General features: G+C 39.8%; 1 long non-coding RNA gene across 2 annotated transcripts; it reads left to right on the top strand.

The window, feature by feature from the left end:
* The first annotated feature begins 565 nt into the window (after positions 1-565).
* On the top strand, positions 566-15,440 carry LOC120437007. Of its 2 annotated transcripts, none has more exons than XR_005610757.1 (3): positions 566-629; positions 7,568-7,654; positions 14,708-15,440. It is a non-coding gene; the product is annotated as an uncharacterized LOC120437007 (long non-coding RNA). The 2 variants fall into 2 exon arrangements; XR_005610751.1 differs by lacking the exon at positions 566-629 and adding an exon at positions 838-877.
* Positions 15,441-21,868: the final 6,428 nt, after the last annotated feature.

The raw sequence follows: 21,868 nt of genomic DNA, 5'->3' as shown, positions 1-21,868 counted from the left end.
TATATATATATATATATTTATAGTGTTTTTCTATTTATTTTAACCCTCACAGCTCGTCTGACTGTGAGTCCCAGCAGCTCTCAGTTCTTTAAAGAAGACTTTGTGTCTCTGAGCTGTGAGGAGGACGACAGCTCTGCTGGATGGACTCTGAGGACCAATAATAAGATCACTCAGTGTGGAGATGGGTGGGGAAGATGGTCTGGTTCTTCCTGTGACATCACTGTTTATCCATGGGACAGTGGAGTTTACTGGTGTGAGTCCAGAGAGGGTCCCATCAGTAACATGGTTAACCTGACAGTCACTGGTAAGCTGAGTGTGTGGAGTTAGTGTTGATGAAGCTGTGTGTAAATGGATGAAATGCTGTAGTTTGTCTCTGTGTTGAGGTGGATCAGTGATCCTGCAGAGTCCTGTCCTCCCTGTGATGGAGGGAGATGACGTCACTCTGCTCTGTAAAACAAAGACCACTCCCTCCAACCTCCCAGCTGCTTTCTATAAAGATGGCTCCCTCATCAGGAAGCAGCCTACAGGTCACATGACCATCCAGCATGTTTCCAGGTCTGATGAAGGCCTCTACAAGTGTGACATCAGCGGTCATGGAGAGTCTCCATCCAGCTGGATCACTGTCACAGGTGACACACTCACCTGTCTGTGTTTCTGCAGGTTTCAACATTCACAATGTGACGACAACTTAATGACTGTGTTTGCTTTATTTTAGACAAACACACCACCACACCTCCACCTACATCCACACCTCCACCTACATCCAACTCTCCACTTGTTCTCTCTGTGTTGTCATGTGTTGGATCAGTCTGTGTTGTGGCTCTACTGGTGTTACTGGTTCTGCTGGTGAGACGATGTGTTCACAGGAAACCTGAAGGTGAGACTCAGACTTGTTGATTTATAGTTTTCCTTTGAAGGGTCTTTATACATTTATTATGATATATGATGAGATTAGATTTATGAGACATTCATTCTCCTCGTGTACTTTTTCCTGTTTTTAAGTTATTGTCATATAGAGTATTTTGCCATCAATTTTGTTTATTTCAGTAAATCCAGAAGAAGTTGCAGAAGATGCCATCAAGTACAGTAACATCAAAATAACAAATTGTCAACAACAGCCAGGCAAAAGAATCAGAGGTAGTGATGTTTGTCTTGTTGGGGGGTTTGGGGTATTGTTTCCAAATTTTGTATGTCAATGAACAGGAAACCTTACATAATTTTTAAATGTCAGAAGCTTTGCAAACAAATGACATAGTAGCTTTGTTATCACATTGCATCCACAGATTGGATGGGAGCATCACACAGATACAGATACCTGTTAATTAGTGCTCAGCATCATCTAAATTAAAGTCCTCAAATAAACTCAGTAAAACGGACTTCTTGGACAGTGTGTTAGTGTGATCAACCGCACAGCAGCCATATCATATGTGAGATAATTACATTATATAAAAGCACAAACACATTCCCGAAGTTTGGTTCAGTGACTTTAGGAACTCAGGTGTCAAGAAACCAGAGAAATTGATCACATTGACGTTCTAGATCAGGGTGTTAATGAAGCTTTAATGTCAGGCAATTTGGCACATGTATCGTAGAAGTTTGACTTTCAGGAGAAAGAAGTTAGATGAGGACATTATGGGGCAGGAGAGGGTTAGTCAGAAGTGAAAAATGTTTGTTGTTTTAACAGTAAAAAGAGTTTAAATCTAGACTTAACATTGTTGATGCTGAATATTTTCTATTTGATTAGTTTCCTTTGTCCAAAATTTGTGAGTGTTTGTCTTTAAAGTTTCACACTTTGTTGAAACTTTGAGTGTTGCTGACTGTGTGTTTGTGGTCTGTGAAGAAGAGAAACTAACAGCTCTGCAGTCATTCCACATCCTGTTTCTTATAGCAGAATAATCGAATCAATAAATAAAAACAAAAATAAAATAAAAATAATGATAACTCAACACAGGGCTGTTAATTTAAAAAGAGAAAATACACATAGTCTAGGATCATTAGCACAGTTGACCTTTTAACTGACTTTACTGTTGTTATGTCACAACAACATTTTAAATTCTATTTATCTCAGTGATGTGTTTTTCATGGTCAGTTTTGTCAAATGTAAAGTAGAGGTCTAGAAATACAGCACGGTTAAGTTATTTTGATACTCTGATTAGAGCAGTTTGAATAGTGTGGATTTAAAAAAAAAAGAACAGAGACTGAAATTGTTATACTGTGTTGTTGTAAAGCAGCAATAAGCTGTTTGGCCACAGTCTTCTCCAAACCCCCAGATCTTGTATTCTTCTCTCAGTTATGAACAGTCATGAGACAGTTAATCCAGTAATTCAGTATCCAGGGTAGGCACAGTCTCTCTAATACAGGTTTGAGAACCACAGTCTCATGGTAATTTCCTGAATAAGTTGGAAGTCTGTCTATCTGTTGAAAGCTCCCTCAATTCAGATTTCCCTCTCATAAAGGGAAAGCAGCCCGATATAGTCTGAGCCATATTGACACTGATCTCTACACTTGGACTGTTTACTTCGATTCAAGTTCATGGACTCACTCCTCACTATCTGCCTTGCCTCCTCTGGATCTTGGACTTACTCACTCACCCCACCCCTCTCCAATAGATCCTGCTGTATTGGATCAATGCCAATGTCTCATTCACTGCATAAAGCTTGATCCTCTTATACAGCTTTTCTACATCTGCTTCCCCCATTCCTTTTTCTTCATGTTCCCATCGCTCTGTATTTCTACATCTGTTACTACGACCATCTTCTTTTGTTTGTCCACCACTACCATGACCGGTTGGTTAGCCAACACCATTTTGTTTGTCTGTGTCTGGAAGATGTTCCTGTATATTAAGCCGGGCACTTGGTTATGGTGTGCACCCTGCTGTCATGTGCTGTATTCTCTCAGGGGCATCTTACACAGCCTGCACCTGGAGTCTTGTCTGGTGTGATAGACCCCAGTCCAGCAATGTCAGCCACTCATTGGGTTAATCTCTGATGAAGATGAGACAGAGGTAGAGAATTTGTCCACTTAATCTCCCAAGACACAAACGCTTTCATGGCATGCTTTTTTAATATCTCTTTGTTAATTGGCTTTATAATGTTGAACAGAACGCTGTAAAGTCACAACTGAGTAATGATGTGCAAAACTCTTTATTTGGTTTCTGAACACAGCAGCATTTTCCCCCGAGTACAAAAACAAAATGAGAACCTTTGAGGAATATGGCTCATTTGAAAGAACAAAATTTCATACTGGGCTCTAGACAACCCAAAACGTGATGTGCCTATATGTAGACACCAGGTCCTAGGAGGTTAAAACTGAACATCCGTAAAACAGAGGCACAGACAGGTCCAATCCCCTCTCAGTATAAATGGACGGGAAGGGGATTTCTCTCTCTCTTCAGATTTCTGGACACCTATATCTCCACCAGGGGCGATTCTAGGATCAGAGCTTTGGGGGTGCTGAGCACCCAGAGAGCTGCCCAGCCAGGCAAAATAAACTTTACACGTCACGATGAGACTTCTTCCCCGTCTCTGTCAGTCCCTGCATCCTTAAATGTCTCCAGTTGTCCCGAGTTCTCTCTGACTGTCTCTTTGGTGCATTTAAACCCCTGTTCCTCCCTGTCCTCGTCGTCTGTTGTCTTCGTCTCCGTTATCAGTCATCATAATTTTACCATCTCTGTGCAAGTCTGCAAATTTCTTTATTAAATCATAAGATTCTTAAATTCATCAAGTCTCTCTGTGCCTGGGTCCTCGTCACAAAACATGACATCACCGTTTTGTACATTTTAACACAATTTAATCCCCACATTTGTGAAAGAAAAGCAAAACAATTTTTTGAAAAGTCTGTAACAAAATCATAAATCTGATAAAGTTTATTTAAATGCTGCCAAAGAAGAATGGATTGGAATATAAAAAAATACATATCCTAACCTTAAATCCTGGGGGAGAATAATGAATGATGCTCATAGTGAGTAAAACGTAAGCTGAGTGCATTTTTTGGACAGAGATTCACTTTTAATGAGTGTGTATAATATAATACAGATACATAAAAATACACTCCCAAAACAGAATAAATTATTACAAATAAATTATTACAAAATATTAATAAAAAAAAAATATAAAAATGGAGGCAACTTTGCCTGTGGTAGAATTTATACAATGTATGTAAAAAATCTTTACTGCAGATACTAATTTGACTAATTTAATAATACTAATTTTGTGTTGTAAGATTTATGAGTTTCATGCTTTCATAGTGGTGCTTGGGAAAGCTTGACATTTTCCCAATGGTACACACTGTAAAAAGTTTGAGAAACACTGATAAGTGTATGTGTGCTTTTGGAAAACATTTAAAGCTGCAGTACAGAATCTTTGAAACAAGCTTAAAACATTTTTAGAATATAAACAGAGCATCTGCTTCTCTTTACGCTCCTCACTCCACCAGGGCTGTTTGGCACGTTCTGATTCAGTGTGCAAATGTGATGTACGTACTGCAGCAGTCATACAGACAACTGGACGGTCCAAAAGTTGGCCTACCTATTACTGGCTGAGGTTTTAGTAGAGTTGTGGCTGAACCACATAAAAATATATCATTAATTTTAATCTCCCCAATCAATGATAATGTTATGTTGGAATGTTGTTAAAGAGGGTCAAAAATGTTTCAACCCAGTTTGTTTTGCAGATTCTGTATAGCAGCTTTAATATAGGGAGGACACAACTTCCAGATTGTGTAAGTAAAATCAGGTTTTTTCTCTTTGTCAGTTTAATAGTTTCTGTTTTGCCCGTCACTGTTCCCTGTCTGTTTTCTTACCTGGTTCTTCCTGACCTTCTACTTTCTCCTCACGTTCCCCTCTTTCCTCTCTCCTTCTTTGGACTGACAATCATACACAAATAGATTGTATTCAATTAGATGAAAAAATTACATTAATATGAAAAAATACTATTAAGATCACTAACAAAAAGTCCTCTCTCAGTCTACTTTCAACCAAAAGGCAAATAACCAAATCACATGAACATCTAATAAAAGATATAAATATTGAAACACTGATCCAACATTAACCTTTATTGATGCATCATTTGATTTTACACTTTTACCTGAATGTTGCACCTGTTTTTGAAAAAACTTCCTTATATCCATTATGAACCTGGCTGTCTCTGTGTACACACACACACACACACACACACACACACACACCCCACACAACAGGAGTTATAAGGTTAAAGGGCATTCGGTCAGTTAGCTAGTTAGTATCCATTTACAAAAACAGGACAGTGGTAACAACAGAAGCTACGGACAATTTTAAGTTTTAGATTTCAAATAGGCTGTATACATTTCAATGGGAACAACAGGACGGTCAAATGTCGCTGAATTTACTACAGAGCAGGACGGATTGTAGGGTAGCATCGTCGGAAAACATGTTTTCAACACTGCAGGTTACCTGGTGTAATGTTTTTCAGCTAAAAAGAAACATGGTCTGACTCCTACCTAACTATATAAAGAGTAACTGCAGGTAAAATGCAGCTAATATGTCCTGTTTTCAGCCAGTCACACCTCCGCTCCGCTGCGTAGCTGGAACAAACCACTTTGGGAGGGGGGGGGTTATCTATACTTTTGTTGTTGAAATGTTACGTCTCAACCAAGTACTGTATGCTTTTTAGATTTTTAGTAGTGTGTCACAAAAACAGCAAATATTGTCAGAAAAGTAAGAAATCTTTGGGGGTGCTTTGATTCATTTTTGGGGGTGCTTCAGCACCCCCAAAAATGGGCTAAAATCGCCCCTGATCTCCACCAAACTTAACTGACCCACAACCCTAATAACCTGGTAAAAAAAAAAAAAAAAAAAAGGTAGCAGTGGCCTCGAGGCCATCGTCAGCTCGTTCTGTATCAGGAAACCAGGGCCATCAGAGGTGACCCCTTGCATCCTGCCCACCCCCTGTTTGACCCACTGCTCTCCAGTTGCTGTCTAAGGACAATCAAGTGAGTCTAGAGTACCACAAACACCATCTTCCCCTGGACCATTAGGACTGTTACCAAACAGTTAACAGTCTGAGCACTCCTGAGCAGTCAGGTCTTTTACTACAGGCCTGGTAGCTTGAGTGTCCTGCAAAGCATAGTTGTTTTTCCTAGGATCCGCAGTACTTTTGTACTTTTACTTTTACTTTTGTACTTTCCTAGGACTGTGGTACGGTTGTTATTATTATCATTTTTCACATCCTGTTTATGGCAGTTAAATTAAATAACATTCATCAAATCAATCAATTTCCTATAGACTTCTGGTGGAGCATAGGTCTGCAACAACACCACGCCAACGGACTCTGTGCTGGGCCGTTCTCTTCACCTGGGTCCAAATAACATTCATATAAAATAGTAAATGGCCTGTATTTGTATAGCGCTTTACTTATTCCCTACGGACCTCAAAGCGATTCAGTCATCCACCCATTCACACACTTTGTAAGAAATCAGCCAGAAATCTATTGCACATGGTCTAATTGCACATTTCAGCTATTGCACAGTCTATTGCAAAGTGATGAACACTACAGCTTCGTTTCCCCACCCTCCTTGTCCTCCTGTTTCCCTTCACCTTCCCCTCCAATGAGGAGTTAAACAGTTTGATGGTGTGTGGGACAAAGGAGTTTTTAGGTCTGTTGGTGCTAGACTTGGGGAGAAGCAACCTGTTGCTAAGCAGACTCCTCTTGGTGCTTATGAACATATGCAGTGGATACAGAGGATGCCCAGGCTTCTCCACTTCCCGAGCTCTAATGTTCCTTCTTGCTATCACTTGATGTAGGTACATCAATTGCAATAGCCGTCTTCCTCTGTTTGTCCACCACTGCTATGCCTGGTTGGTTAGCCAAGACCATTTTGTCTGTGTGTATCTGGAAGTCCCACGGGACCTTGCTTTGGTCATTCTCGAACACCCTGAGGGGTGTGTCCATTTTTTTCTTGGGGTTTCCAGACCATACTCAGCACAGATGTTCCTATACAGTATGCCAGCTACTTGGTTATGGTGTTCCATGTATGCCCTGCCTGGTAGCATCTTGTGCCCTGCTGTTGTATACTGATTATGTCAGTGCGAGTCCAAATAGCTAAAATTGAGATTATTTATTGCCAGCGTGAATTTAACTAAACAGAACAAAGGTTCTTTAATACAATAAATCATTCTGATTTCTGCATTTAAAACTATGGCAGCTACTTTCTTTGACATGTAGTCTAACACTAAAGAGACTTCCCACCAGAGTTTATTGGTTTGGCCAGCACTTGTCTTTATGCTGTGAGAAGGTGTTCATTTTGTGCTTTGTGGTGAAATGTGTGATTCTGTACTGAAAGAAGATGGCAGGTTTGTGGTCGTCTGAGCCCTCTTGTTAGCTTGTTAGCCAGTTCTTTGTTCTTTGTTTCACAGCAGAGGTGTTAAGAGGTTGGAGGGAAAAAAAAAACTGTGAAAACCTCCTGCTATCAACAACTATCACTTAATGTCGCCTTAAACAGAATTAAAGATGCTTTGCCAGAGCTCAAGTGTAATACTACTACATTACTGTAGTTGTTGTAACTTTGGTAATTTATGATTTTTATTCTACAGAGAGTGATCCACCTGTAATCTACTCGGCAGTGAGAACTGAAGACATCAGTTATGGACAAATAACTATCAGACCAAAGAGGACCAGAGGTACAGCAGCTCTTTAACCTTTACTTTAGAGTAATGATAGCTACTTTTAGTTTTAATGCAAAGCTAATTATGTTCTCACTTGAGCTCAGGATATCAAGCTTCTGATCTCACTATGCAAGAGACAAAAAACAAAAAAGGGGCTTTGGTGAAAGCTCTTCACCAAAGCCCCTTTTCCATTAAGACCTACTCGGCTGAGCATTCTATGGTTTTCATGATTTTCCATTAGCTCATAGTACGTGGTACCCAGCAAAGAGAGAATTGACTACAAAAAAACAAAGTCTGACAAAAAGCCACAGACTGAGTAGCAGTTGTCACCTGTGGCTGTGGCTCAGGTAGTAGAGCAGATCAGCTATTGATTGGAAGGTTGGTGGTTTGACCCAACTGCATGCTACATATTCTTGGGCAAGATACTAAACCCAAGTTGTGTTCATCAGAGTGTGAATGTTGTCATTTATTAAAAGCAGGCTCTATAACGCTTGAGCCTTTTTGCATTCGCCTTGGATCGCTTGGAACCCCGGTGGGATCGATACTAAAAATGTAACTGTTATCATCTATTACCCATTTACTATATGCCAGCTTCTCGGCTATGCACAGCACAGCTTAGCTGCCACACACACACACATGCATGCACACACAGGAACAAATAAATAGTTGAACTGGTGTTACGTTCTTTGTCCAGGCATGTATTGAACGCAACAAGAAATTGGCCCACTCCCGCTCCACCAAAGCAAGAACACAAACAGTCGTAACCTTTAAAGTGCTAAGCAGCCATTTATTAGCTTCAGCAGTGAGCAGTGCCAAAAATAACAAACAAAACTCCCTAATGGTCCCTATGCTTTCCTACACAAAAATGAAAACCAAACAAAAGACAAATTCACTTACCTAACTTCCTAAACGAAACGAAAAACAGGAGAAAACGTAATCAACAAAAATGGCTTCTCACGCCTACTAGGCTGCTGCAGTGAAGGATATATACAAGGTGAACAAAGTGTACGATCACTACTTGACAAATCTATTTACAGCTATTTACAAAATTGACATAATAATGCCAGACACACACACAAGGTTATACTGGCTGAACACTTTGTCAAAGAAACTCTACACTGCAACGAACCAACACACAGGTTCGTGGTTGAATGGTGGAGGTTAAGAGAGAGGGGCCAGGTGGCTGTCATCTGGTAGTTAAATACTGCAGGTGATTAGTCAATTATCCAATCCAAGGACAGGAAGAGACTCGGCCCAGCTACTCAGCAGGCACGCCCAGGTGTCCACCTCCTAAGAGAGAAAAGGGGAAGAAACCGACAGCCATCCTCTGGTTGGAGGAGTCACACATAAAACAAACACCACATTGGATCATAACAACTGGTTATAACTGGTCCAACTACACTAAGTACAATTCATGGACCCTCTGGGCTAGAACATGTCCTGTATCTTTAGAACATGTGCAAAAAACTATAAGGTTAATAATGCACTTTTTCTAAGGTATATTTTGCACAGTGGAAACTGAACTGAAAGCTTTCATTTTTATTAAAATATGGAAGAAAAAATCCACAATTTCGCTGGTGAACAAAGTTTCTCATAATGAGGCCAGTGTATGTACAGGTAATTCCCATCACCAATAACTCAGACTGCCCTAAACCTTTAGTTAATTAGTATTTCACTTCTTGGATCTGGACTATATGATGTCATGTCGACCGTGGCTCAGGGGGTTGGGAAGGGCACCTGTAACCAGAAGGTCGCCGGTTCGATCCCCGGCCTCTCTGTCCTGGTCGTTGTGTCCTTGGGCAAGACACTTTACCCTACCGCCTACTGGTGTTGGCCAGAGGGGCCGATGGCTCGATATGGCAGCCTCGCTTCTGTCAGTCTGCCCCAGGGCAGCTGTGGCTACAACCGTAGCTTGCTTTCACCAGTGCGTGAATGAATAATGGCATTGTAAAGGGTGCCTTGAAAAGCGCTATATAAATCCAATGCATTATTATTATTATTATGTCAGGAGCAGGAACAGGAATGTGTGTGTGGTGTGTGTGTGTGGGGGGGGTCTTTACCATTTATCAGTAAGAGCAGATATGCATGCCAGAGTGCTCTGGGAGGCACACAGAGTCTCCACAGACTACTAAGGATCAAACCTCTACCAACATGACATTGATTATAAAACTCTAAGCATATATGAGTAGTTATTTCTCAGCATAAATGGCAATCAACAATACAAATCTAACAGGACCCGTAATATCAGGTTGTATTTTACTCATATGTGAAGCAACAGTTTAAGAAATGCATTAATAATCTTCTAGTTTTCTGCTTCTAAGTTCAGCTAAATGAAATATATTTTCAAACCAGATAGTTACTCAGCTGTCAAGTTAAGATGAGAGATGGACCATAGATAGGTCAATATTATCACAGGGCATTTGATACGCATGAAATTCAGCTAAATCTTGTGATAAAGTCATTAAAGATGCAACAGCAAGATTGTCATATGTGAGCAGTCTGGGAGGCAAGGGTAGGACCCAAATGCAGGACTCAAAGAAAAGATTAATTTAAAGAGGCAGCTTTTGTTTGCTTTGATAATTAACTAAAACAAAGTAAAAAACAAAACAAAACTGCACACCAGTGATAGCCAATTTGAAAGTAAGGCTCCAGTGCATGTGTCCACACACTGCTTCAGAAACGACGTTTAAAGGGACGGGTGCTCGAAGTTTAAAAAGGGGCACATTGAACCAGGCTGAATAACAACAACACACATTCATCAAGAATCTAATATGGGATCGCACCATACTACATCACTGTTGTGAGGTGGCCACAAGGCAAAGCAAACGTAGCCTATGTTTTACCTGATGGGTACAATGTTGCTGTTGAGGGGTTGCTGCTGCTCCTGCTGCTGATAGTGCTGGAGGGCAGCGCTGTGCTGATCTGAGACTGTAGACATTAAAAAGTCCATAGGAGAGATGGTAGCTGACTAAACAAGTGTCATGAGATAATAACAAAATGCAAAGATTGGTGACAGCTCTTGGAACCATAAGGCAACAAAAAACTGAGAAATAAACAAGGCTCTGCCTGTGAATCACTCTTTGCCTCTCTTCCTCCTTCCATCCACTCATCTCATCTATCACTCTCCACTTGCTGCACATCTGAGAACAAGGCACAACTTGCTATTGCAATAAACTATTATTTAATTACCCACACTTAACAACTCTTACACTTAATCTATAATAAAATGATGACAGAAAAATGTTATAGAAGCAAAACATTTCAGTTGTGCTTATTATTATTTTTATACTGGAATACCTCTCCAACAACTGGTACATGTGTTAATGTTACCTGTGCTCTTTGTAATCCAGCTGCTGAGGGATCCACTGCCTTTAGTAGCCTCACACAGCTCCTACTGTTTCCTCCTCATCTCCTTACCAGCCATGTCTGGACAATGTTATATCATGAGTAATAATTTAAAAAATCCATATACATAAAACACACACATGCACGCACACACAGTGACATGTTAGACCTTCTTCAGAATACTGTATATAAGTTTCCATCATGGTGCTGATCCAGAATCCTTCCCTTATTATTTATTACTAGAGCTACAATAATAAAGCAATGAGGGGAAAAAAGTAATAAATATGAAATAATGTATTTATGATGATTCCATTTGTTTCACTATCCACTCTGTGCAGGCAGAAAGCTTATTACATTTTTAAACTGTAGAGATACAATAATTTTGCTGCTGTAAAATCAGCATTTTGTCTTATTTAAAATATAAATCTAATATAATCTGTTTCTTAATGTATGTTCTTTAAAAATTTTTACATATTATAATTGTAATAATCCATAATTATGTTGACATGCATATTAGATCGTTTTAAGTGAAATATAATCCCCCCAGAAAGGCAGGAAAAACCCTGTAACTTACTATAAAACTAAATATGTTCCCTAAAACGGTGACAGAGCTACAGACCCATGACAGCCTTACCCAGTTAGCCAGCAGCTATGACCAGCACTACTTGTGGGGTTAATAAAAGGACAGGTAATGTTTGTCGCGCAGTTACAAATAGCGCTATACAAATACAGGCCATTTACCATTTTACACACACAGCACACTCATTTGTTTCAGTTCGTCAGTTGCCACAAGACAGCTTACCAACGTGTACGTAATAAGCTAATACTCCTGTGTGCTGTACACTACAGTGTGCGCTGTACACCTACTTACTGGTTTTGTCGCATCAGTCTGTGTGTCTGAGTTAATTTGTGTTTCTCCTACAGCTCCGGACCGCAAAAAATGCGCGTGCTCTTTGTGAGCTCGTTCCTGGCTCGTAACCAGCGCGTTCTGCCGTCAAGGGCGATCATTGGTTAATGGTGATCATGTGACTGATACAAGCCAGATCCTTTTATTTAGTAAAACTGTGATTAATAGTTAAATATTTAAAAAAAATAACTAAAAATTAAAAAAAAATTGCCTCAACAAAAGGGCACTTTGGGCACCCACCAGGAAAGGGGCGGGTGGTCAAGCCCCCTCCCCCCTTCTGTTGTCTTTTGTACATGTTTTGGAGTTTTTACGTGCTTCTGAGGCTACGTCCACACGTACACGGGTATTTTTGAAAACAGAGATTTTCCTTTTTCGTTTTAAAAAATAATCCCGTCCACATGTAAATGCAGAAATGAAGGAAAACGCTGCTAGGAGCATTGCCAAAGCAACGGGTGCCGATATATTCCTAAACGTGTAGAAATGTTGGCCAACCAGAAGTCTAGAAGCCTCGGTGGGAAATAGTAAACAAAGCTGGGGCATAGAAGCAGAACCGAGTCGTATGTGTGGAGGGACAGTAACTGTGTGTGTATATGTAAGCATTTAAACACTGCAGAGAGGACAATTAACAGTAACACTATTGTAGAAATTCATTTCACCGAAACAAAACGTGGCACACAGTGTGACGCTGCGTTTTCTCTGTTTTCCTCATCCACGCGTAAATGCAAAAACGGAGTTTTAGAAAATATCCACCCTGACAGGCATTTTTTTTTAGAAATCTCCGTTTTCAAAAATTCCTGGGTACATGTGGATGTAGCCTGAGTTTTTATGTGTTTTGGAGTTTTTACGTGATTCTGAGTTTTTACGTGTTTTGGAGTATGTACGTGCTTCAGGGTTTTTACGTGTTTTGAAGTTTGTACGTGCTGCTTTGTCTCTAGGGGCCACCGTAAATATACTTTTATTTAGTCACTCCACATAAAATGTAATAAATAAATCATATAATACAAAAACCAACTAGTCACTGTTCAACTTTTAACTATTTAAATTTTCAGCTTTTCCTTTTAAACAAATTTAAAATGAAACAACACAACACACTGCAAACCACAACACAATTAAATATAAATTAAGATATGAATAAGAAGATGCATATTCTCTGTCATATGGGCCTGCATGAATAAACTTTCTGAATCCTTTATCATCTGCAACTGAAAATAGTTGTGGATGATTACTATACCTTTCTAATGTGACGTTGTTGTCCCTGGCTCTTTTTCTCTCTCTCTCTCCCTGCCGCTCTGTTCCTCTGCTACTGTGACTGTAACTACCGCCCCTCCCCCCTCTGCCCGGCGCAAAGCACAAGGCTCGCGTGCGGAGTGAAGCGGGAGAGAGAGAGGGTGAGAGAAAGAAAAGAAAAAAACCACAGCTCGCGATAAGGAGCCGGCTCGCGTCGTTCACTTCAAAGATCCGGCTCTAAGAGCCATTTCGTTCGCGAACGACCCATCACTATTAGAGACATGGAGTCAGGAAGAGATGACGCACTGCCTGTTCCTAAATAAAAAAAATAGTTCATCAGAATTCTGCTCCCAGGTCTAAAATGTACATAAGAAATAGACTATAAATATATAAAAGTTATAGTATATCATATATAAAAGTATCTTTCGACTGAATAATGACATAATCATGTAGAGGCAGGGACCTCACACCACAAGACAGGGGTTGGCAACCTTTCTGATGATGAGTGCCATCTAAAATTTCCTCAGAGGTCACTGTGCCATATGATTGCATTAGCAATAAATTTAATAACACCATATTAACAGTTGCACACTATATAGAATAACTTCATAGAATTATATTTGTTCGCAGATGTTGGCAGCTATCAGGGAATAGTTATCAGCTATTATCAGAACTCCATAACAGCAAATGAACTGTACAACAGAAAATACAAATGCTATTTATGGTCTCCTCACAACAATGATAAGAAAAATAAACTGGGCCAATGTGACATGTTAGAAACACATGTTAATGTGATCTCTGGTCTCCCACTCAGAGACACAGGTCTCAAAGTGTCCAGCATTCAGAGGCTACCTGAGGACACTCATGTGAGAGAAAATCTGCTCACACAGATATGTAGAGCCAAATCCTTTCAATAAGGCCTCTGCAATGTTCTGAAGACAGTTAAACTTGTCAGGTAGTGATGTCCAGCAGGTGAAAATGCAAGCTCCATGAACACGCACAGCTGTGGAGTCCAGCTGCATTGTCTTCCTACAAACTTTGACCCCCACAGAGTCGAGCTTTTCAGTTCAATCAGCTGCATTTCAATGTCCTCTGTGTCCAGCCAGTTAAAGAGAGACAAATCCAGCTGCTCATTAAAGCTTTCTGGTTTGATCAGCAAAGAAAACATTGGTCCACCTGAAAGTCCCGAAAACACATTGTGAATTCTGTCTCGAGTCTATGGATTGCTATAGTTTTTTTATTAGTAAAAAACATCAAAAAGTCAGAAGCACATGGAGAACACACAAGAAAGGTGTCAATGATTTATTATTAAAATTGACATTTTAATTGACAAGTTTTCAGATGTCTTTAAGTCTCACTTTTCAGTCTGTCTGGAAGCAGCATTTTTTTTTCTAATGTAATCTAATGAAGTTAATAAGCTTATTGATATAAAGGTGTGAGTTTTATGGATGATCAATCAAGACGCAGTTAAAGTGTGTGTGGATTATGGAAACTCAGTGATTTGAAGCTGAGCTGATTCTCATTCAGTCAAGTTTGAACTGCTTGTAATCATGTTTCCTGTTGTTTGAACTGTTTGTGTTTGTGTTCAGACTTTAAACCAGAGCCAGACGTCATCTACTCTTCACTGAAGTAGTTCACCAGTCCAACCACTGATGTCCAGCTGCTGGTCTCTAACTGGTCCATCCCAGAACCTTACATCAATGTGTTCAAAAGATTTTTTTTCTTCATGTTATATGTATTTTCCATCACTTAATTAGACTTTACCTATATTGACTGTACCTTTAAAAGTTTAGCTTTTTTCAACATAAACAGTCAGAAAATACATATTAAAATGTTTAAAATATTTTAAATAATTTTAAATTTTACATTTTGTTTGTTTGTTCTTGTTCACACAGCACAGATGTGGTTTCTATGCAGGACTAAAATAGTTTTGTTCTCGTTTGTTTTTCTGTGGTTCTGTGGGTTTCACCAAAGTGTCAGATGGGAAATTTATCTCTTCCAATTTGGTTGTGGCTAACCAGTGTATGCCTCTGTTTAACACAGAAAACAATCCAACAGAATAAACATTAATCTACAACACCAGCAGCTTTTTAGTGAAGCTGAACAGAAAAGCTTTATTACTGACTGTATGAAGAGTTTTAATTTATTTATTTCCTTAAAGAGCTGGAAACCAACCAACAGATGCAGGGATGGAAAATTGTTTCATTTTTATTAATTGTTTAATAAGAAAATTCTGCATTAGCAACTTTAAAATGGGAATATTTACCTTTTTGTTGTTGTTGTTGTTTTAATGATTTGAAACTTCTAATTTGTTTGTGTGCTATTCAGTCAAAATAAAGTAATTTCAGTAAATTATCTTGGACTGTATTAAAATTATATAAGTACGGGGGAGAGTAACCTGGTTATATTAGTAGATAGTAATTGCTTGGTCGTCTATTTATTGAAAAGCTGTTTTATTTATTGCTCCTTCTTCAGGGAAACATTCATAGTGTCTCCCTCAGTAGTTTAAGATCAGAACAGAAACCTGAACTGTTTTAGTGTCTGATAATCTACAAACTTGAACATATGACTCAGACTGGATCACAGCTCCTGAACAAGCTCAGAGACAATCTTGAATTAACCCTCTCAGTCAAGCTTGATAGACGGGTCTTATTGTCTGCTGCCATCTACTGGTGAAACTGGTTGTTACATCAGAGTGGCTTCAGTATTAAGATTTTAACCTCTTACCGTCTTAGCGTCCTCTTAACGTCCACCACCAGTTTTGATAAGTAGGTTATATTTTACTCACATCACATTCATTTCATTATCATCAGTGATCATTTAAATTCTTAACTGGTTCAAGTAATAATAATTTATTTGTGTGTTTTATTTTTGTTTGTTTTTTGTTTGTCAAGATATTGCTGTTGTTGTGTCGATGTATTGTGTTGTTGTTTGGGTTATTGAAAGTCCCCAAGTGTGGGACTCCACGTGCTGCCAGAGGAAGAAAACTAGCATTTTGTTTAGTTTTGTTTTTCCTCATGCAAATCTTCAGATGTCCTTTTTAGAGTATAAATACACATATGAGTCTAAGATGTGACAGAAATGTCAATCAGGCTTCGTATCAGTGAACACAGTCATGACTAACCTGCTCACTGTGTATGTTAACAATAATCAGATGAGTGTTTATTTTGTGTTGTTAGTTTAAACCTGATTTATTTTTTTCTTTTGTTTCAAATTGAACTGAATTCACAGAAGATGAAGCATCTGAACTGAAGTTAAAAAGAGAATTTCTTAGAGAGACATAAGCTGCATGAAGGAGTGGAAGCTGAACGTGATATTTTGTGCCCTCTGTGTGATTCACAGACTGAATGTTAAACAGTGACTCTGTGTTTTAAATTTGGTTCACAGTTTTTCAAAGACTTCCTGTGTGTTAGGAAGCAGAAAGTGGAGCTTTGCTGAAGGGTTTGTGGGATAAATCCAATAAAAATGTGTTGATTTGAATCTGCTGACTCACAGGTTAAAGAATAAAACCAAAAGTCTTTAATTGTGTAATTAAGAATTAGAAATCAAATATTTGGGCTGTCCTGTTTAAACAGCACAGAACATAAAATGGAGAAATCATGCAGAGTTTGTGGTTTGTAGCTGTTTTACGCTCTGCTGCACATTCCACTGAATTTCCTCTTTGAAAAGTTCAGAGTTGTGTTGTTGCTGAAACAGGAACTGTTGACTCTCTGTTGCTGACTCACTGAATGAACATACGTCAACTTTGTATCCATGAATATCACCAACATGCCTGCTGCTGTTTGTTCCTCTCTGTATTGTGAAACTGTGTTTAGTCTTGAGTGACAGTTGTGGAAGTCTCAGCAGTTTGAGAGATGATTGTTTGTACCTCTATTACAACAAAGGATACAAAATAAAGTTTAATACAGTAATTTGAAGCTATTCTGATGCGTGCAAAGACAGCAGAGAAGTTCCTCTTTAGCAAGCACCATGTTTTATGAAGAGAAAACAAGGCAAACTTTTCACTTAGTCTATTCCAGCAGCTGCTGTGTGAAAACTTTACAGGGGTAAGGGGAGGTCCAGAGTCTGAGTTCTCTTGTGCAGGCAAGTGTATTTGTTATAATGATAACATCCCCACAGTCCAAACCCATGAATGTAAGATTCTCTTTGTGTTGTAAAAGCAAAGTGTTTTTTTGTGGAGTACAGCCAAAGGTTGTCAGCTGGGAAGAGTCCACTAAGAGTAAAAGAAAGAAAGAAATCTTAAAAGAAAATCAATATTGTGTCCTTTCTGTTATTTTGTAGTAAGTCTTAACTCATAAACATTGAGGGTGCAGAGGAATCTTTTTCTGATTATCTCAAAAGCTGGAAGCCACCATGTTCTGTGGGACACAGAAGAGCTTGTGCTGCCACCTGTTGGTTGCATATAAACAAAGAACATACAGTGTGCAACTACCTGCTTTTTTGTGCTCATCTTATTTTATTTTATATTCCACAATATTCTGTTTGTCTTTTTTTATTTGCTTGACACTGTGACGTGATGGTTAGTATAGTTGCCTCACAGGAGTTTGCATGTTCTCTCTGTGTTTGCGTGGGTTCTACTCGGGTACTCCAGCTTCCTCTCACAGTCCAAAGACATGCAGTAAGTGGACTTAAGGTTTTAGTGTGAGTGGTTTTCTGTCTCTGTGTTAACCCTGCGACAGACTGGCGACCTGTCCAGGGTGCACTGTGCCTCTTGCCCTAAGACAGCTGGGATAGGCTCATTGTTAGACAGTAAAGTAAGAAAATAATCTTTTCTTTTTTAAATGAAGTGACTCAACAAAGGAAGGCTGCAGGAGTCTCCGTGACATACAGACAGTCCAGCTGCAGTCATCAGTGTCATGCTGCTATCCTGGAAGTCAGTCTCATTCTGGATTTCAAAGTAAAAACAATTTAATATCAAACTTATATGTAAGGACTTGGATCTTTTCTGCCTCACAAGAAGCTTCTGTTACACAGGATTTTACAAAGACATGCTTATGTTTTGGTTTCTGTCACCATTGCATCTGTTCCTTTATGTTATTGATATGTTATGTCTTAATTTGCATTGCTTTTGACCTCTTGGGGCCACCATAGAAAGCTCTATGTGAGCTTTTAAGCTTATATTTATTTGTTTATTTAAGAAAACAATTTTCATTCTCCAGGGCCAGTTTAGGATCACCAGTTAATCAAATACTAGGCATGTCTTTGGCCTGTTTGAGGAAACCCTGCAAAACTACCCAGTGAGAACCCCCATGAATATGTTGAGAACATCTCCAAAAGTTTTGTGAGAGAAACGTTTCGTCACTCATCCAAGTGACTGCTTCAGTCTCAGCTGACTGCAGTGTAAATGCTGTTAAAATGTTCTGTGTAGATTTCATGATGTAGATGACTGATTTATAATAAGTTACATAATTTCATGAATATATATATAGTTTGTGTTGAAATGTCTTTAATTGAAATGTACATGTGTAAAGTGTAAGAGCTAGTGTCTCGTGAGAATACCCTTAACGAGAGTACACAAGACTTTTCATGGACTGCGAGGGAGCAGATGTCTCTCATGAAGCGATTTTAAGCTAAAAGTTGACTAAAAGGAAAAGCAACACAAGGACTTAAGGACCTCTTTTCAGGACAAGCAGCCAACGAGGTATTTGTGATTTAAGAAATGTTTTATTTGTGTTTGGACTTAATATGTGTACTGTAAAGTTGCTAATTGGTTTGTACTGTTCGCTCGTGACCAGTTCTCACGCTGTATTGGCGTAATGGCGTATCGGCGTACTGGTGATGGTGAAGCTGAGGAGAGAAAGCCCAAGTAATAAACGCCCGTTTCAAACAACTGACCTGTGTCTGTGTTGTCATGAAGAGAGCTACATACAGGTTTCCCCAATCTTATAAACAGTACATTAGTGATGACAACAACATTATCATCCTTCCGGCAGACAAGGGTAGGTGCACAGTATTGCTTAACCAGAAAGACTATCAAGAGAAAATTTTGTCACTACTCAGTGATGAAAATACTTATGAGCCCCTGAAACGAGACCCAGGAAGTGGCTACAGGAAGAGGGTGATAGACTGTCTGAAGCAGTTGGAACAAGACAAGGCTATCGACCAGACCTCATACCACAGGCTGTACCCAGGGGAGTCTACACCAAGTCTGTATGGTTTACCAAAAATACATAAACAGGGTGCACCTTTAAGACCTATTGTCTGCACGATCAACTCGGTCACCTATAACATCTCCAAGTTTCTGGCTTCGATCCTCAACCCGCTGGTGGGCAGCTCTGAACACCACATCCAGAACACCCTGGATTTTGTTGAGAAGGTGAGAGATGTCATTATGGAGGCAGATGAAACCATGGTCTCGTACGACGTTACATCTCTCTTCACTTGCATCCCAGTCACAGAAGCGTTGGAGGTAGTCCGTAAGAGATTACAGGATGACACCAACCTCAGCAACAGGACCACTCTCAGCATCGACCAAGTGTGTTTGCTTTTGGAACTGTGTCTTCATTCCACCTACTTCACATACAAGGGTCAGTTCTACAGGCAGAAACATGGGTGTGCCATGGGCTCCCCAGTTTCACCCATCGTGGCCAATTTGTACATGGAAGAAGTGGAAAAGAGGGCGTTGCTATCCTACCCTGGAACACCACCAAGCCATTGGTTCAGATATGTGGATGACACCTGGGTGAAAATCAAATCTCAGGATGTACTACATTTCACGGATCACATTAACTCGGTGGACCAACACATCAAATTCACCAGGGAGCAGTGTTGGGTAAGTTACTTTAAATTAGTAACTTAGTTACATTACTAGTTACTTCTCTAAAAAAGTAACTCAGTTACTTCAAGTTACTCGTTACTTTCAAAGTAACTAGTTACTAGGGAAAGTAACTTTGGTTTTACTCAGAATTCTCTTGTTAATGTGTTGCTACCGTAAGTGGATACCCAGCCAGACTGCCAGTCTTCTAGCTTGCTTACTTGCCACAAGTGCACTGTGCCACCTACCAATAGAAAGGAAAAAATAATGTGCACATTTCCACGAGAGAAATCCCACGCCTGGACCGTCGTTGACCGCCGCATGATTCTAGCCTGCTTTTTACATCCAACACAAAAACTGCAGTCGTGGTGCTTTTGATTGTACTCAGAACTTGGAAATTCTGCCTTCTGAATAGGAAGATGTAGGTAACACCAGACTGCAGATGAGCTGCATACAGAGCTGGACTGGGACAAAAAAAATCGTCCCGGGCATTTTGACTAGAGACCGCCCACCATTATAGGAAAAATCATAAAGCCTTTGAATGAAAACAAACACTGTTGTGACAGTGATGTACACTGTTCTGATGGTATATATGTATCAATCTATCAATTGTTTGTTGTAAGACTCAGATAATTATTTGTTTAAAAGCGAGACATTTTAAATGAGAATAATAAAGAAAAGTATTTCCTTGTCCCCCCCTTTCCCTGTTAATGCCCTACCTGGCCCCCTGGCAAAAATTTGCTAGACCCGCCCCTGCACAGTTACCAGCTGTCAGCTACGTAGAAAAGGATCCTGGTGTTATTTGTCTCTCAGAAACAGCTCATAACTTCCCTTCAACTCATTCATGTCACCTAAAAGGTAAACCTGTTTCTCCATCACCTGTTCAGCTCTGATGATTCAGTAAGGACATCTCCAGGTTTCATCTGAATGTTTCCCTCTCACCAGATAACCAAACCGATATCATGACCAGCAGCTTTACAGCTGTGGCTCCAGCAAACATCAGCTGATACTAGAAATTAATATTAAATAAATTCTAACAACAGCTGATCAAGCTTAAACGTGCTGCTGTTGTTTAACGCGACATCCGCTGGTTTCCTCTTTCTGGCGCAAAGTGGGCAATAAATAAACAAGAGAGAAAAGCCGATCAGCTGATCATTGATCAGTTTCGTGATTGAAGTAGAAACGGGAGAGAATGAGAGAAGAAGAGGCAGCTGTGCAGCTTCAGCTTTGTGTCTTTTTCATTGTAGCTGAAGTCCGGGACAAACTGTGTTCCTTTTCACCTCAATACGAAACGCGTAATATTTTCTCTGAATACGAGACGATTCTGTTTTTTACGGGACGGTTGGCAACTCTAATAATTAACCGTATGAACGAAATAAAGTTCAACATCAGTAACATAGCACCCACCCAGCTGTATAGAAACTCCGTCATGCTAGCTAGCACGCAGTACGAAAATGTCAGCATACCGAAAATAAACTCCACCTAAACTTGGTTTATATCTGACCCAGATAGACTGCAGGTCATAACTTCTTACCTGAAGTTCAGTTCACCTGACACGCGGACCGGCGGCCGCTTCAGGTCTCTCCTCTTGCCTCCCTTTTCCTTCATCCACCTGCTGGCCTCCACCACTTGCTAATGTTACTGAATCTGTGGAAGCGCCGCGATATCCACCACACGAAGTAACGAGTAACGAGCCTATCTAAATCCCAGTAACGAGTAACGCGTTCCTGGTTTTGGCATAATAACTAGTTACCGTGCTCGTTACCACAATAATAACGTAGTTACTGTAACGCGTTACTTAATAACGCGTTAGTCCCAACACTGCCAGGGAGGATATGAAAAGTGGCAGGTTACCCTTCTTAGACTGTGAGATTTCCATCAGTAATTGGGGACATCTAAAAGCTGATGTTATAAAAGCATGGATGAGAGTTTCCAAGTCACGGTTGGAAAGAAAAGGCTTAACCTTTGACAGACGTCTGAGGTGATAGAATTTATG

The sequence above is a fragment of the Oreochromis aureus genome, linkage group 3, assembly GCF_013358895.1.
Source record: "Oreochromis aureus strain Israel breed Guangdong linkage group 3, ZZ_aureus, whole genome shotgun sequence".
NCBI lineage: Eukaryota > Metazoa > Chordata > Actinopteri > Cichliformes > Cichlidae > Oreochromis > Oreochromis aureus.
This window is presented reverse-complemented; position numbering and strand designations above follow the sequence as displayed.